Source organism: Paramisgurnus dabryanus, chromosome 20 (genome assembly GCF_030506205.2).
Source record: "Paramisgurnus dabryanus chromosome 20, PD_genome_1.1, whole genome shotgun sequence".
NCBI classification, from domain to species: domain Eukaryota; kingdom Metazoa; phylum Chordata; class Actinopteri; order Cypriniformes; family Cobitidae; genus Paramisgurnus; species Paramisgurnus dabryanus.
Genome location: NC_133356.1, coordinates 28,040,710 through 28,056,409, shown reverse-complemented (window position 1 = coordinate 28,056,409; position 15,700 = coordinate 28,040,710). Strand labels below are relative to the sequence as shown.

General features: G+C 39.6%; 1 long non-coding RNA gene across 1 annotated transcript in view; it reads left to right on the top strand.

The window, feature by feature from the left end:
• Positions 1 to 6,956: 6,956 nt before the first annotated feature.
• The window catches only part of LOC135730716 (uncharacterized), a 30,552-nt gene continuing 21,808 nt past the window's right edge, over positions 6,957 to 15,700 (top strand). Inside the window, exon 1 of the long non-coding RNA XR_012335572.1 lies at positions 6,957 to 7,028. This is a non-coding gene — a long non-coding RNA (uncharacterized lncRNA). The remainder of the gene's footprint in view (positions 7,029 to 15,700) is intronic.

Below are 15,700 nucleotides of genomic sequence, written 5' to 3'. Positions count from 1 at the left end.
AACTAGAAAGAAGCAGTCTGTCATAGCTTGGAGATATGAGTGGTTACTGATGGTGTATAATTGCTCTATTATAGTATGAGACATACAGCATATGACCTATTTCTGGTCATCTCCACTGAAATAGCGAGCAGACACAAGTGCTGTTCAGTGTTTGTACAGTCCTCTAAAGTAAAAGGACAAACCAATGAGTAACAATGAGTCTTTCTGTCTCAATTACAGTGGTCTTTACAAATGTACCATGGTACAGAACTATATAGGCTATGATTCATTAGTGTTAAGCACAAGTCACCAAATTAACGCAGAAAATGTTTATATTTGACCCAATAATGAATTCAAGCAACCGAAAATATGTTTAATACGAAGTTTATTAATATCGATGCTTTGGACTTGATGTTTGTTTTTCAACATTGAAATTTAAGCAGTATCGCTTACAATTGATCTGCTCAAGTGTGGGTTTTACAGACTGCATGTTTATTTATGCTTTTAAAGTTCATTACTGTAACTGTAAGACACACATTGATTCAATAGATAGATCAAGAAAGCCTTTACAAACATAAGACAGAGCTAAATGTAGCGGACAGTACCTCTTGTCCCTGATGTACGTGGTGTCTGTCAAATTCAGAGGAATTATTTCAGCTTGGGTAGTTAATCACCCTTGAGTAAAGAGACTGAAGCACATGTTCCATTTCAACCACCGTTCCATTTTTAGCCTTGAGTGCTGTTACTGAGCATTACATCAGGGAACGTGCCAGAGACCCAATACACCAAATGATCCTACCTGCTTCTTTAAACATTATGTGTTAATTATCACATATGACATGTTTATGGGAGGGAAGTGGTCAGAGTCATACATTTTACATTAAATGCACTTCCCTTGGGTGATGTTACTTGGCTTCAGTACTTGTTATGATTAAAATACTTTTCTGTATTAAAGCAGGTGAGGACTGATACTATACAGATCTCATTTTAAAATGTCACCAGCTGATCACGTTAGCAGTAATTCATCACATGATAGTCATACATTCAGGACAAGGTAAAATTTTCTGAAATTATTACAACTCCTTTTCAGAAGTTCCCTGCCCAAAGCAGTCTCACACCAAAATCTCACAATATCACAAACGTCAACACATTAAAAACATTTACAATTTGACTCTTCCATTAGCAGCTAACTCATTTACAACCTTTACATTTTAGAAACATTTAGCAAAACATTCCAGTCCTTTGGTGCCCAAAAGATTATTTTTGCAGATTGGTGCATAAGAAGTGGCACCAAAAAGTAGCCTACAAATTCGGTGAACGTAAATTATCCAACCCATCAATTTTCGTCTGCCTCAGGGAATTAAGAAATGATGGCAGCAGACCCATGATAGACTTTAGAGTTTAGCGGAAGCCATTTTATACAAAATATCTTGTTTTTCATAATCAAGAACCGGCATGAAAGTGAGAGCAACTATTCTATTTTTTGCCTCAAATGAGAAACAGACTTTGTTTCTAAAATAAAACGGTAACGCTTTAGATTACAGCCCGGAAAGTACTGCGTAAGTACAGCAAATTTACAGTGTATGTTTCTGTAATTATAGTTTACTTATGAAGTACATACATGTAATTATAAGGGAACAATTTATAATTTTTGGGGAATAAAGGGGTAACAACCAGGAAAAATACAAATAATATATGCAGTAAAGTACTGCGTAAGTACAGCGAATTTACAGCATACATTTCTGTAATTATAGTGTACTTATAAAGTACATACGTGTCATTTTAAGGAAACAATTTATAATATTTTGGGAACAAAGGGGTAACAAGTGCCACTTTAATTTACAGCCCGCAGATGTTGTATTTACTCTGTAACTACATGAAACAAGGGGGTAACAAGTGCCACTTTAATTTACAGCCCGCAGATGCTATACTTACTCTGTAACTACGTGAAACAAGGGGGTAAAAAATTGACTTAGACTGTAACAACACAAAACAATGTTACATTTACACAGTGACTACAGAAAATAGTATCATACTAATAAATAGCATAAACACATTAACTGTATTTCAAGTTTTGTTGTTTAGTAATCTCCATCATCATGCATCATGAAATGATAAAATATGTACCCCCCGTGTTTAAAAAAATACTTAGCCTATGCCTAAATATTTTTTAATAGCCTACCTATATTATTCCAAAAATATATGTGGTGTATGACTATGATTGAATGAAGACCCACAGTTTGCAGAATCCATGTATGACGCCAGTGCAATCACCACGCACCAGCTATATTTGGAGAGGAGTGTGATCGAGCCAAATTCAGTGAATGTGTGTGTTCTCGCTAAATTACTCTCAAACATAAGATTGTTTTGATATCACGTAGACCTAATATTGGAATCGTTAGTCCGAAGTTATGAATTACTTACTGTATTGATAATTTGTAATTTCCCAAATTATTAGCAGTCATACATACCATGTAATATTAAATTGTTAGCCCTTAGTTATAAAATACATACTGCATATATTATTTGTATTTTTCCTGGTTGTTACCCCTTTGTTCCCCAAATATTATAAATTGTTCCCTTATAATTACACATATACATACTTCGTATACCGTAATTACAGAAACATACGCTGTAAATTCGCTGTACTTACACAGTTCTTTACTGCATATATTATTTGTATTTTTTCCTGGTTGTTACCCCTTTATTCCCCAAATATTATAAATTGTTCCCTTATAATTACACGTACGTACTTCATAAGTATACTATAATTACAGAAACATACGCTGTAAATTTGCTGTACTTACGCAGTACTTTCCGGGCTGTAATCTAAAGCGTTACCAATAAAACTCAAGCTTTACTTTGAGTTTTGTCCTTATTTGATGTATATGAGACTTTAAAGATAGAGATTCATCAAATATAAAACCAAGATATTAATATTCCAGCACTGACTCTATTACAGTGCCCTGTGAAGTGCATATTGATCGTAAATTTGCTGCATGTTTCTTTGAACTTGACAAACAACATAGATTTAGTTTTACTTGCATTCAAGGTTAAATTGAGACAGTAAAGCTTTTGTTGCACAACATCAAAAGCAGACTGTAAGAAAAACACAACTGCACTACAATTAATCACTGTGTCAGCATTTTTAATAGTAAAATCTAAAATTATTCATTTATACAAAAAGTAGGGGCCCCAGTACAGAACCCTGAGGGACACCTCTGTAGTGGTGCAGCTAATGGCGCTTTTCTATTGCATAGTACCCCACGGTTTAGATTAGTTTGGGTCGGGTCAGCTTACTTTTGGGAGCTTTTCCATTGGGTGCAGTACGTAGTACCCGATACTTTTTTCGTACCACCTCAGTTGGGGTTCCAAGCGACCCGAGCTGATACCAAACATGACGCGAAAACACTGTAGATCACTGATTGGTCTGAGAGAATCGTCACGTCATCGCTATAATGTAAATATTTGCATTAGCTTACTGCTAGCTTGCGCTGTCTCAAGCAAACATGTTGTTATCTGTATTCTGCTATAAGTTTCCAAACACCCTTTTAGCGATGAAAAACATCCGCAAGTTGAGAATCCGGGACACCATAACAGTTTTTTCCAGACTTGCAGTTTGTGGCGGCACATTCGAGACGTGCACGTCCGCATTATATATGCTTAAATGCAACTTGAATAAGGCTCAGCGGAGCGCCGTCGACTGACGCCACGGGTCGGGTGTTTGAACAGAAACTGTCATGTGAGACAGAGGTAGTTATAAACTCGATGTGCAAACATCTATTTGTGGTGGCCAATTTTAATTTTGTGGCAGACTGAGAAATAAATGAATGTATGGGAATGTACAACAACGCTCTCACGTGTATGATGTCACAGCAGTAGGCAGCGTAAATATAACGACACGCCTATAATCCCTCCCACTCCGAAGTGATACTAAACTCGATGGAAAAGCTAACCACGCCAAAGTGAGGTGAGCTGACCCGACCCAAACTAAACTAAACCGTGGGGTACTATGCAATGGAAAAGCGCCATAAGTATCATGATTTCACGAGGAACGGGACCCAAGTGCAAGGTAGTGATGAACTCAAAAGGGGTTTATTTAACACAGAAGCCCACATGGGGGAAAACAACACGACATAAACGGATGCCGATACCGGACAGGACTATGACATGACAAAAACACTATTACAAGACTATACTAGACTTTACTTGACAATGATACATATGTCTAATCAACAAACATACCAAACAAACCAAAATGATTCAGCACAGGACAGAACACAGGGGCCTTAAATAGGAAAAGCTAAACAGGTTATAACGAGGGAAGGTCAGGTGAGGGGAGTTAACCAATAATGAATAATTAATGAGGAAACAAGGGGGGCGGGGGCAGAGACAAGACACAGCAGCACACTGCTCAAAAAAAGGCCATGTGCTACCACACAAAATATTGGTACCACCACAATCCTGCCACATGAACTATGAATTACTGTGACAGACTGGAAGGATTATGCCCTTCTATCCGTACCCATTATGTTTTGTCTGTCAAATAATTTCCAAACCAGGATATATTGTTTTCTGACAGGCTTATAGATCTAATATACCGAAATCAACAGTATCAAATGCCTTAGACAGATCAATAAAAACAAAGCACAATGGTACCTTTTATCAAGTGCGTCTATAATATCATTCAATACCTTAGCTGCAGCTGTAGTTGTGCTACCGTATGTATTTTTCTGAAACCTGACTAAGTATCTGACAAGATGATATTTTCAGTTAAGTATGCAGAAACTAATGTGTGTTCTTGTTCAGTAATAAGGGTTTTTAAAAAAACCTTTGTAATTATTTTAGGAATACAAATGGATGCACATAAAGCTTTTATAAAGAAAATTATGAATCTACTGTATACAGTATACTCTATATATTTTGGTAATGGTTTGTATACAGAAAAGTGCATCATAGTTCCTCATCATAGCATCATTATTTAAGTCTTTTGTTATTGCCAGCCTGGGTCCGTTCTCACCTGTGTTACATGTATCTGATGTGCACGATAAGTTAATACTCTGCCTTTTGTTCTTTTAATAAAGTTTCTTTTTGTACTCATCGTCGTCGCTCTCTTTGGTCACACACCAGAAACGTAACACCCATAATCTTTTGTGCTATAACTATACGGGAGCACATTACAGAAATACTGTGGCAGTGCATTTTCTAAACATAGCCACAAAGATAAGATTACAGATAATCGTGAAATGTAAAAATCACATGAGAATCTCTGCCATACAATGTCACTTATTACACTGTAACATGCTTGCTGATATTCAGAATTAAGCCATCCATATATATTATATACAACGTGGACATCTAAATTTCAGTAGATGCCTCTGTGTCCTGGGATTTTATTCATGCAGCATCACTTCTCAGTGATCTGTTGCTAGGTTACCTTCCATACAGTGGTGCAATCTGTCCTTGTTAAATGAGTGAGAAATCTGTAGTACATATGTAGGGTTAAAGTTCATTGTGCAGATGTGGAAGTGCTTAGGAACAATAATGAGGTAATGTTTCTGGGTTGCATTTTAGATGTTAAACTCTTAAAAATTAGGATGCTCACAATGGCAACAAAGAAGCATTTCTGAGAAAACAAAAATTGTTCTGCATTGCTGTAAAAAACCTACACTGCAAAAAATGATGTGTTCATTTTTTACACATTTTGTGTGTCATGCCATTTAAGGCGTTATTTTATGTTAAAATAAATGAATGGGCCAACACAAGTTGTGTTAATAACAGTGAACAGTTAACAACGAATCACTCAAAAACAGGAACTAAAACAGCACGAGGCAAGTATAAGATAAAACCATTTACCAGCTCAAATACATTTCCTCTTTTTGCACAAAACTCGTCTTTTAGTCACATACTGAAAGATTACCAATCAGTTTTGTTTTGTTTACATGCGACATCAAATGCTGAATATGATGACTGTCACAGTCCATTATTTTATTCATTCTGTAAATAAATATTCATGTGTGGGCAAAATGTCACAACTCATTTTTGCTGTTGAAGATTTCCTGAATCATGTCAAATCAAGATCAAATGTGTTTGCCATTTTTTTTTAAAACCATGCATCAGGAAAACCCATCTCATGTTGATGGTAATCTGCGGCTGAGGGCCCTGTTTGTTTCCTATCACAATACACCACTATATACATCATCATAAATATTCCAGACCGAAGAGAAAGGCTAGCTTTACAAACTTAAAAATTATGCATTTTCTTAAAAATGACACCAGCTTCAATCTTTTTGGCTACGCAGTTTTTTCACGGACCAGACGAAATTAAGATTTAAATAGGTCACATAAGAATTATACTAATAAGTTAGGGATATTGTTATTTACATAAGTGTGTTTTTTCTATTTGTTCTGAATTTAAATGAAATAAGTAAAAGTTTCCTTTGATATTACTAATAATGAATGAGAAGAAACTCAATTTTCATTAGTTTAATTTTTATTAATCAAAAAGTTTAGACTATTATGAAAACACAGACATTGGGTAGCTTTCCTTACTCAGCAATTCCCCGAATGTAAATGTTGTAGAGAAACACTGCCACCCAGTGTTAAATTACAGAATGCGGTGGACACATTTGGATATAGCTGGTCATATTGCTGTTGGAAATGTTTAACGTGATGATTACGTGCTGCGCGAATAGAGTATATTATAGGCTACGTACTGTAAGGTAAATAATAAGTGTGCCCTTTCATGCATTTCATATACCCCCTTAGACTGAGGTCTGAATATACCCCAAAATATTAGCTGGAGGGTTTCAAATACAACCCATGAAATTAGTTATAGTTTACTTAAGTATATGAGCTAGCAAGTAAAATACAATATAATGGGAACGTTCTACCTACACTATCTATTTTAACAGTAAAAACTGCAACACAAATAAGTAAAAAACAAAATAGCTTTTGCATCGCAAGTGCGCATGCGTCAACATAGGCGCGACTAGTCGGAGTCACGTTTTCCATGTCATTGGCGCGAACCGCGGGTTGTTGAGCTACAGGTCAGTTTTTATCTAACTTGTTGATATCATCATTAATGGAAATTTGTTTAAAGTGTAGAAATCCACCAGAAGATTAGTCATTTGCGTCATTTGTCTCTGTTGTTGGGTGTGACAGGTCAGGTTAGCATTGAAAGCGGAATATATTGTCCTGTTCTTGCACCTGCGAATACGAAGAAAAAAACGAATAGAAATATATTAACTTGATTATTATTTACATGGGTGAAATTCGAGTGGTTTAACTTGAGCAAGCCACGTGACGAGAGAGCTGAGCAATGGACGGTTGATGAACACTGAGACCTACTGGAAGGCGTATAGACAAACAACGGCAAAGCTGTCGATGCTAGATAATTATGTTGGCTTGACAAAGCCAACATACTGTTATTGTATCTAAGCTTATTATTATTATTAGTGGTGCTTGCATTTATGCAAAGCATCACTATTACTATTGCTCAGGGATATTATTAGTGGTGCTTGCATTTATGCAAGGCATCACTATTATTATTGCTCATACTTATTAGTGGTGCTTGCATTTATGCAAGGCATCACTATTATTATTGCTCATACTTATTATTATTAGTGGTGCTTGCATTTATGCAAGGCATCACTATTATTATTGCTCATACTTATTATTATTATATCTTATTATTCTTATGTCTGCACACTTTTTCGGCGCGTAACTCGTCCCACACGATTTGTCGTAGACACACGAAAGAGGGCTCAAATTGACCGGATTATTGAGGAGAGGTGTGCTATGACTTTTATAAGAGATCGGGTGCAGGATTTCCGAAAGGGGGGCGAAAAACCACCCGAAAAATCCCATTGACTTAACATTGGGCCGAACTTTGACGGGTCATAGCTCCGCTCGAGGATTTGGTAGAAACATGTGGGTTATAACATTTGAAGAGGGTGGTAGGCTCTGTAAGAACATGGATCACATTGGGGTGTTAGTTGTACCCCTGGGGTGTAAGAGGCACCCGAAATTTCCCATTGACTTATAATGGGGCAGGAAACATGCCCATATAAGGGAATAAAAAAGTTCCAGATGGAATATCTTCGCTTTACAATGTCGTAGAGACATGGGGGTGGGCTCATTTTACTCAGACATCCAATCAATTTATCAGGATAGTCCCAGAGCTATTAAGCCACGCCCCTAGCAACCACTTTTAAGCAGCCTAGCAACATAAAATTCAAACAGTTTTATCTAGGCATCAGAACATCGTAGAATAACGGGGGTTGGATCGTTTTACTCGTGACTCGGAGGGTAATCACTGGCCACATCATTGGCCACTCCCAAGCCACGCCCCTAGCAACCAAATGTGAGCACCCTAGCAACAGAGTAAACAAAGCCTTATATCTTCGCATCAGAACATCGTAGAAAAACGGGGGTTGGACCGTTTTACTTGTGACTCGGAGTGTAGCAACTGGTCACATCATTGGCCACTCCCAAGCCCCGCCCCTAGCAACCAAATACAGTACCCTAGCAACAGAGTAAACAAAGCCTTATATCTTCGCATCAGAACATCGTAGAAACACGGGGGTTGGACCGTTTTACTTGTGACTCGGAGTGTAGCAACTGGTCACATCATTGGCCACTCCCAAGCCCCGCCCCTAGCAACCAAATACAGTACCCTAGCAACAGAGTAAACAAAGCCTTATATCTCAGCATCAGAACATCGTAGAGACACGGGGGTTGGACCGTTTGACTCATGACTCAGAGTGTAATCACTATGGGATGCCAATTTTTTCCCTAGCAACCAAATACAGTACCCTAGCAACCAAATAAACAAAGCCTTATATCTCTGCATCAGAACATCGTAGAGACACGGGGGTTTGACCATTTTACTTTTGGCTTGGAGTATAATCATAAATTGTCCCCCGAAACTTGCCACGGCAAGCACCACTCACATTTTCTTCAGGAAATGTACCTATCTAGTTATATCTTATTATTCTTATGTCTGCACACTTTTTCGGCGCGTAACTCGTCCCACACGGTTTGTCGTAGACACACGAAAGAGGGCTCAAATTGACCGGATTATTGAGGAGAGGTGTGCTATGACTTTTATAAGAGATCGGGTGCAGGATTTCCGAAAGGGGGGCGAAAAACCACCCGAAAAATCCCATTGACTTAACATTGGGCCGAACTTTGACGGGTCATAGCTCCGCTCGAGGATTTGGTAGAAACATGTGGGTTATAACATTTGAAGAGGGTGGTAGGCTCTGTAAGAACATACATCACATTGGGGTGTTAGTTGTACCCCTGGGGTGTAAGAGGCACCCGAAATTTCCCATTGACTTATAATGGGGCAGGAAACATGCCCATATAAGGGAATAAAAAAGTTCCAGATGGAATATCTTCGCTTTACAATGTCGTAGAGACATGGGGGTGGGCTCATTTTACTCAGACATCCAATCAATTTATCAGGATAGTCCCAGAGCTATTAAGCCACGCCCCTAGCAACCACTTTTAAGCACCCTAGCAACATAAAATTCAAACAGTTTTATCTAGGCATCAGAACATTGTAGAATAACGGGGGTTGGATCGTTTTACTCGTGACTCGGAGGGTAATCACTGGCCACATCATTGGCCACTCCCAAGCCACGCCCCTAGCAACCAAATGTGAGCACCCTAGCAACAGAGTAAACAAAGCCTTATATCTTCGCATCAGAACATCGTAGAAAAACGGGGGTTGGACCGTTTTACTTGTGACTCGGAGTGTAGCAACTGGTCACATCATTGGCCACTCCCAAGCCCCGCCCCTAGCAACCAAATACAGTACCCTAGCAACAGAGTAAACAAAGCCTTATATCTTCGCATCAGAACATCGTAGAAACACGGGGGTTGGACCGTTTTACTTGTGACTCGGAGTGTAGCAACTGGTCACATCATTGGCCACTCCCAAGCCCCGCCCCTAGCAACCAAATACAGTACCCTAGCAACAGAGTAAACAAAGCCTTATATCTCAGCATCAGAACATCGTAGAGACACGGGGGTTGGACCGTTTGACTCATGACTCAGAGTGTAATCACTATGGGATGCCAATTTTTTCCCTAGCAACCAAATACAGTACCCTAGCAACAGAGTAAACAAAGCCTTATATCTCCGCATCAAAACATCGTAGAGACACGGGGGTTTGACCGTTTGACTCGTGACTCAGTGTGTAATCACTATGGGATGCCAAATTTTTCCCTAGCAACCAAATACAGTACCCTAGCAACCGTATAAACAAAGCCTTATATCTCAGAATCAGAACATTGTGGAGACACGGGGGTTGGACCATTTTACTTTTGGGTTGGAGTATAATCATATATTGTCCCGAGAATTTTGCCACGGCAAGCACCACTTCACATTTTCTTCAGGAAATGTACCTATCTAGTTATATCTTATTCTTATGTCTGCACACTTTTTCGGCGCGTAACTCGTCCCGCACGTTTTGTCGTAGATACACGAAAGAGGGCTCAAATTGACCAGTTTATTGAGGAGAGGTGTGCTATGACTTTTATAAGGGATCGGGTGCAGGATTTCCGAAAGGGGGGCGAAAAACCACCCAAAAAATCCCATTGACTTAACATTGGGCCGAACTTTGACGGGTCATAAGTCCGCTTGAGGATTTTGTAGAAACATGTAGGTTACAACATTTGAAGAGGGTGGTAGGCTCTGTAAGAACATACATTACATTGGGGTGTGAGTTGTACCTCTGGGGTGTAAGAGGCACCCGAAATTTCCCATTGACTTATAATGGGGCAGGAAACATGCCCATATAAGGGAATAAAATTGTTCCTGATGGGATGTCTTTGCTTTACAGTGTCGTAGAGACATGGGGGTGGGCTCATTTTACTCAGACATCCAATCAATTTATCAGGATAGTCCCAGAGCTATTAAGCCACGCCCCTAGCAACCACTTTTAAGCACCCTAGCAACATAAAATTCAAACAGTTATATCTTGACATCAGAACATCGTAGAATCACGGGGGTTGGACCGTTTGACTAGTGACTCGGAGGGTAATCACTGGCCGGATCATTGGCCACTCCCAAGCCACGCCCCTAGCAACAAAATATGAGCACCCTAGCAACCGAATAAACAAAGCCTTATATCTCTGCATCAGAACATCATAGAATCACGGGGGTTGGACCGTTTTACTCGTGACTCGGAGGGTAATCACTGGCCGCATCATTGGCCACTCCCAAGCCACGCCCCTAGCAACCAAATTGGAGCACCCTAGCAACCGAATAAACAAATCCTTATTTCTCCGCATCAGAACATCGTAGAGACACGGGGGTTGGACCATTTTACTTGTGACTCAGAGCGTAATAACTTGCAACATCATTGGCCACTCCCAAGCCACGCCCCTAGCAACCAAATATAGTACCCTAGCAACAGAGTAAACAAAGCCTTATATCTCCGCATCAGAACATCGTAGACACACGGGGTTTGGACCGTTTGACTCGTGACTCGGAGGGTAATCACTAGTGGATGCCATTTTTTCCCCTAGCAACCAAATACAGTACCCTAGCAACAGAGTAAACAAAGCCTTATATCTCTGCTTCAGAACATCGTAGAGACACGGGGGTTGGACCATTTTACTTGTGACTCGGCATGTAATCACTAGTGGGTGCCATTTTTCCCTAGCAACCAAATACAGTACCCTAGCAACAGAGTAAACAAAGCCTTATATCTCCGCATCAGAACATCGTAGAGACACGGGGGTTGGATCGTTTGACTCGTGACTCGGAGGGTAATCACTAGTGGAAGCCATTTTTTCCCTTAGCAACCAAATACAGTACCCTAGCAACAGAGTAAACAAAGCCTTATATCTCCGCATCAGAACATCGTAGAGACACGGGGGTTTGACCGTTTGACTCGTGACTCGGAGTGTAATCACTAGTGGATGCCAATTTTCTCCCTAGCAACCAAATACAGTACCCTAGCAACCGAATAAACAAAGCCTTATATCTTCGCATCAGAATATCGTAGAGACATGTGGGTTGAATTGTTTTACTTTTGGCTTGGAGTATAATCATATATTGTCCCCCGAAATTTGCCACGGCAAGCACCACTTCACATTTTCTTCAGGAAATGTACCTATCTAGTTATTATTATTATGTTGGCTTGACAAAGCCAACATACTGATATTGTATTTAAACTTATTATTATTATTATTATTATTATTATTATTCTTCTTCTGAGCGAAATTTCTGCGGCTAACTCGTCCGACAGCTTTCAAGCTACATTCACCAAATTTTCCACGGACATTTTAACTGGTCTGAAGAAGTGTGCTATATCTTTTTGAAGGGATCCGACTTACAGAATTCCTAAAACGGGACATTAAAATTCCGAAAGTCCCATTGACTTAACATTGGACAAACTTTGATGGGTTCTAGCTGCGAGCGAGAATTTTGTAGAAACTTCTGGGTTACCACATTTGAAGAGGCTGGCAGGCTCTGTAAACACATACATCACATTGGGGTGTAAGTTTCACCCTTGGGGTGTAAGAGGCACCCAAAATTCCCCATTGACTTATAACGGGACAGGAAACATGCCCATATAAGGGGATAAAAACGTTCCAGATGGAATATCTTCGCTTTACAGTGTCATAGAGACATGGGGGTGGGCTCATTTTACTCAGGCATCCAATCAGTCTCGGAGGATTCTTATTGAGGTATTAAGCCACGCCCCTAGCAACCAAATATGAGCACCCTAGCAACATAATAAACAAAGCCTTATATCTCTGGATCCGAACATCATAGAGACATGGGGGTTGGGTTTTTTGGTCATGTTAGCCTTATGCTAGCTCCATGCTAAGTCATACTAGCTTCATGCTAGTTTCGTGCTAGCTTTATGCTAATTTCATAATAAATCTTGCTAACTTCATGCTCATCATGCTAGCTTCATACTAATTCATGTTAGCATCATGCTAGCTTCATGTTAATTCATGTTGGCGTCATGCTAGCTTCATGCTAATTCATGTTAGCATCGTGCTAGCTTCATGCTAATTCATGTTAGCTTCGTGCTAGCTTCATGCTAATTCATGTTAGCTTCGTGCTAGCTTCATGCTAATTCATGTTAGCATCGTGCTAGCTTCATGCTAATTCATGTTAGCATCGTGCTAGCTTCATGCTAATTCATGTTAGCATCGTGCTAGCTTCATGCTAATTCATGTTAGCATCGTGCTAACTTCATGCTAATTCATGTTAGCATCGTGCTAGCTTCATGCTAATTCATGTTAGCATCGTGCTAGCTTCATGCTAATTCATGTTAGCATCGTGCTAGCTTCATGCTAATTCATGTTAGCGTCGTGCTAGCTTCATGCTAATTCATGTTAGCATCGTGCTAGCTTCATGCTAATTCATGTTAGCATCATGTTAGCTTCATGCTAATCATGCTAACATGATGCTAGCTTCCTGCTAATTTATGTTAGCTTCATGCTAATTCATGTTAGCATCATGTTTGCTTTATGCTAATCATGCTAGCATCATGCTAGCTTCATGCTAATCATGTTAGCATCATGCTAGCTTCATGTTAATTCATGTTAGCATCATGCTAGCTTCATGCTAATTCATGTTAGCATCATGCTAGCTTCATGCTAATTCATGTTATCATCATGCTAGCTTCATGCTAATTCATGTTAGCATCATGCTAACTTCATGCTAATTCATGTTAGCATCATACTAGCTTTATGCTAATTCATGTTAGCATCATGCTAGCTTTATGCTAATTCATGTTAGCATCATGCTAGCTTCATGCTAATTCATGTTAACATCATGCTAGCTTCATGCTAATTCATGTTAGCATTATGCTAGCTTCATGCTAATTCATATTAGCATCATGCTAGCTTCATGCTAATTCATGTTAGCATCATGCTAGCTTCATGCTAATTCATATTAGCATCATGCTAGCTTCATGCTAATTCATGTTAGCATCATGCTAGCTTCAGGCTTATTCATGTTAACATCATGCTAGTTTCATGCTATTTCATGTTAGCACAATGGTAATTCATGTTAGCATCATGCTAACTTCATGCTAATTCATGTTAGCATCATGCTAGCTTCATGCTAATTCATGTTAGCATCATGCTAGCTTCATGCTAATTCATGTTAGCATCATGCTAGCTTCATGCTAATTTATGTTAACATCACGCTAGCTTCATGCTAATTCATGTTAGCATCATATCATGCTAGCTTCATGTTAATTCATGTTAGCATCATGTTAGCTTCATGCTAATTCATGTTACCATCATGCTAGCTTCATGCTAATTCATGTTAGCATCATGCTAGCTTCATGCTAATTCATGTTAGCACAATGCTAATTCATGTTAGCATCATGTTAGCTTCATGCTAATTCATGTTAGCATCATGCTAACTTCATGCTAATTCATGTTAGCATCATGCTAGCTTCATGCTAATTCATGTTAGCATCATGCTAGCTTCATGCTAATTCATGTTAGCATCATGTTAGCTTCATGCTAATTCATGTTAGCATCATGCTAGCTTCATGCTAATTCATGTTAGCATCATGCTAACTTAGTGCTAAACATGCTAACATGGTAACTTTTGGTATCATGTTTACGGAAAGTTATAATACTAAACTAAACTTGTTTTAAATTTCTCTCAATCTGTTTTAAACGTTCAGGCTAGGCTTTGTCAAGCCAACATAAAGTTTGTCTTCAAACTTTTCTATCTAGTTATATTTTATTCTTACATCCGGACACTTTTTTCGGCGATTAACTCGTCCCGCACGCTTTGTTGTAGACCCATGAAAGAGGGCTCAAATCGACCGGATTATTGAGGAGAGGTGTGCTATGACTTTTATAAGGGATCGGGTGCAGGATTTCCGAAAGGGGGGCGTAAAACCACCCCAAAAATCCCATTGACTTAACATTGGGCCCAACTTTGGTGGGTCATAGCTCCGCTCGTGGATTTTGTAGAAACATGTGGGTTACAACTTTTGAAGAGGGTGGTAGGCTCTGTAAAAACATGGATCACAATGGGGTGTAAGTTGTACCCCTAGGGTGTAAGAGGTGCCCAAAAGTGTCCCAATGAAAAGTCAATGGGGCAAAATCCCATAGACTTACCATTGCAAACATTTTGACGGGTCATAGGTCCGAGCCAGGATTTCATAGAAACATGTGGGTTACTAAATTTGAAAAGGGTGCTAGACTCTGTCAGGACGTACCCCACAATGGGGTGTAAGGTTACCATAGCAACCATTTTGGGCACCCTAGCAACCTATACCATTGACTGCCATTATAAAATGCCTAGATGGATATCTTCGCACCACAGTGTCATAGAGACATGGGGGTGGGCTCATTTTACTCAGGCATCCAATCAGTCTCTCAGGATCCTTACAGACTTACTAAGCCACGCCCCTAGCAACCACTTTTGAGCACCCTAGCAACATAAAATACAAACAGTTATATCTCGGCATCAGAACATCGTAGAGACACGGGGGTTGGACCGTTTTACTTGCGACTAGGGGTGTAACAATTGGGCACATAATTGGCCACTCCCAAGCCACGCCCCTAGCAACCACTTTTGAGCACCCTAGCAACATAAAATACAAACAGTTATATCTCGGCATCAGAACATCGTAGAGACACGGGGGTTGGACCGTTTTACTTGTGACTCGGAGTGTAATCACTGGGCACATCATTGGCCACTCCCAAGCCACGCCCCT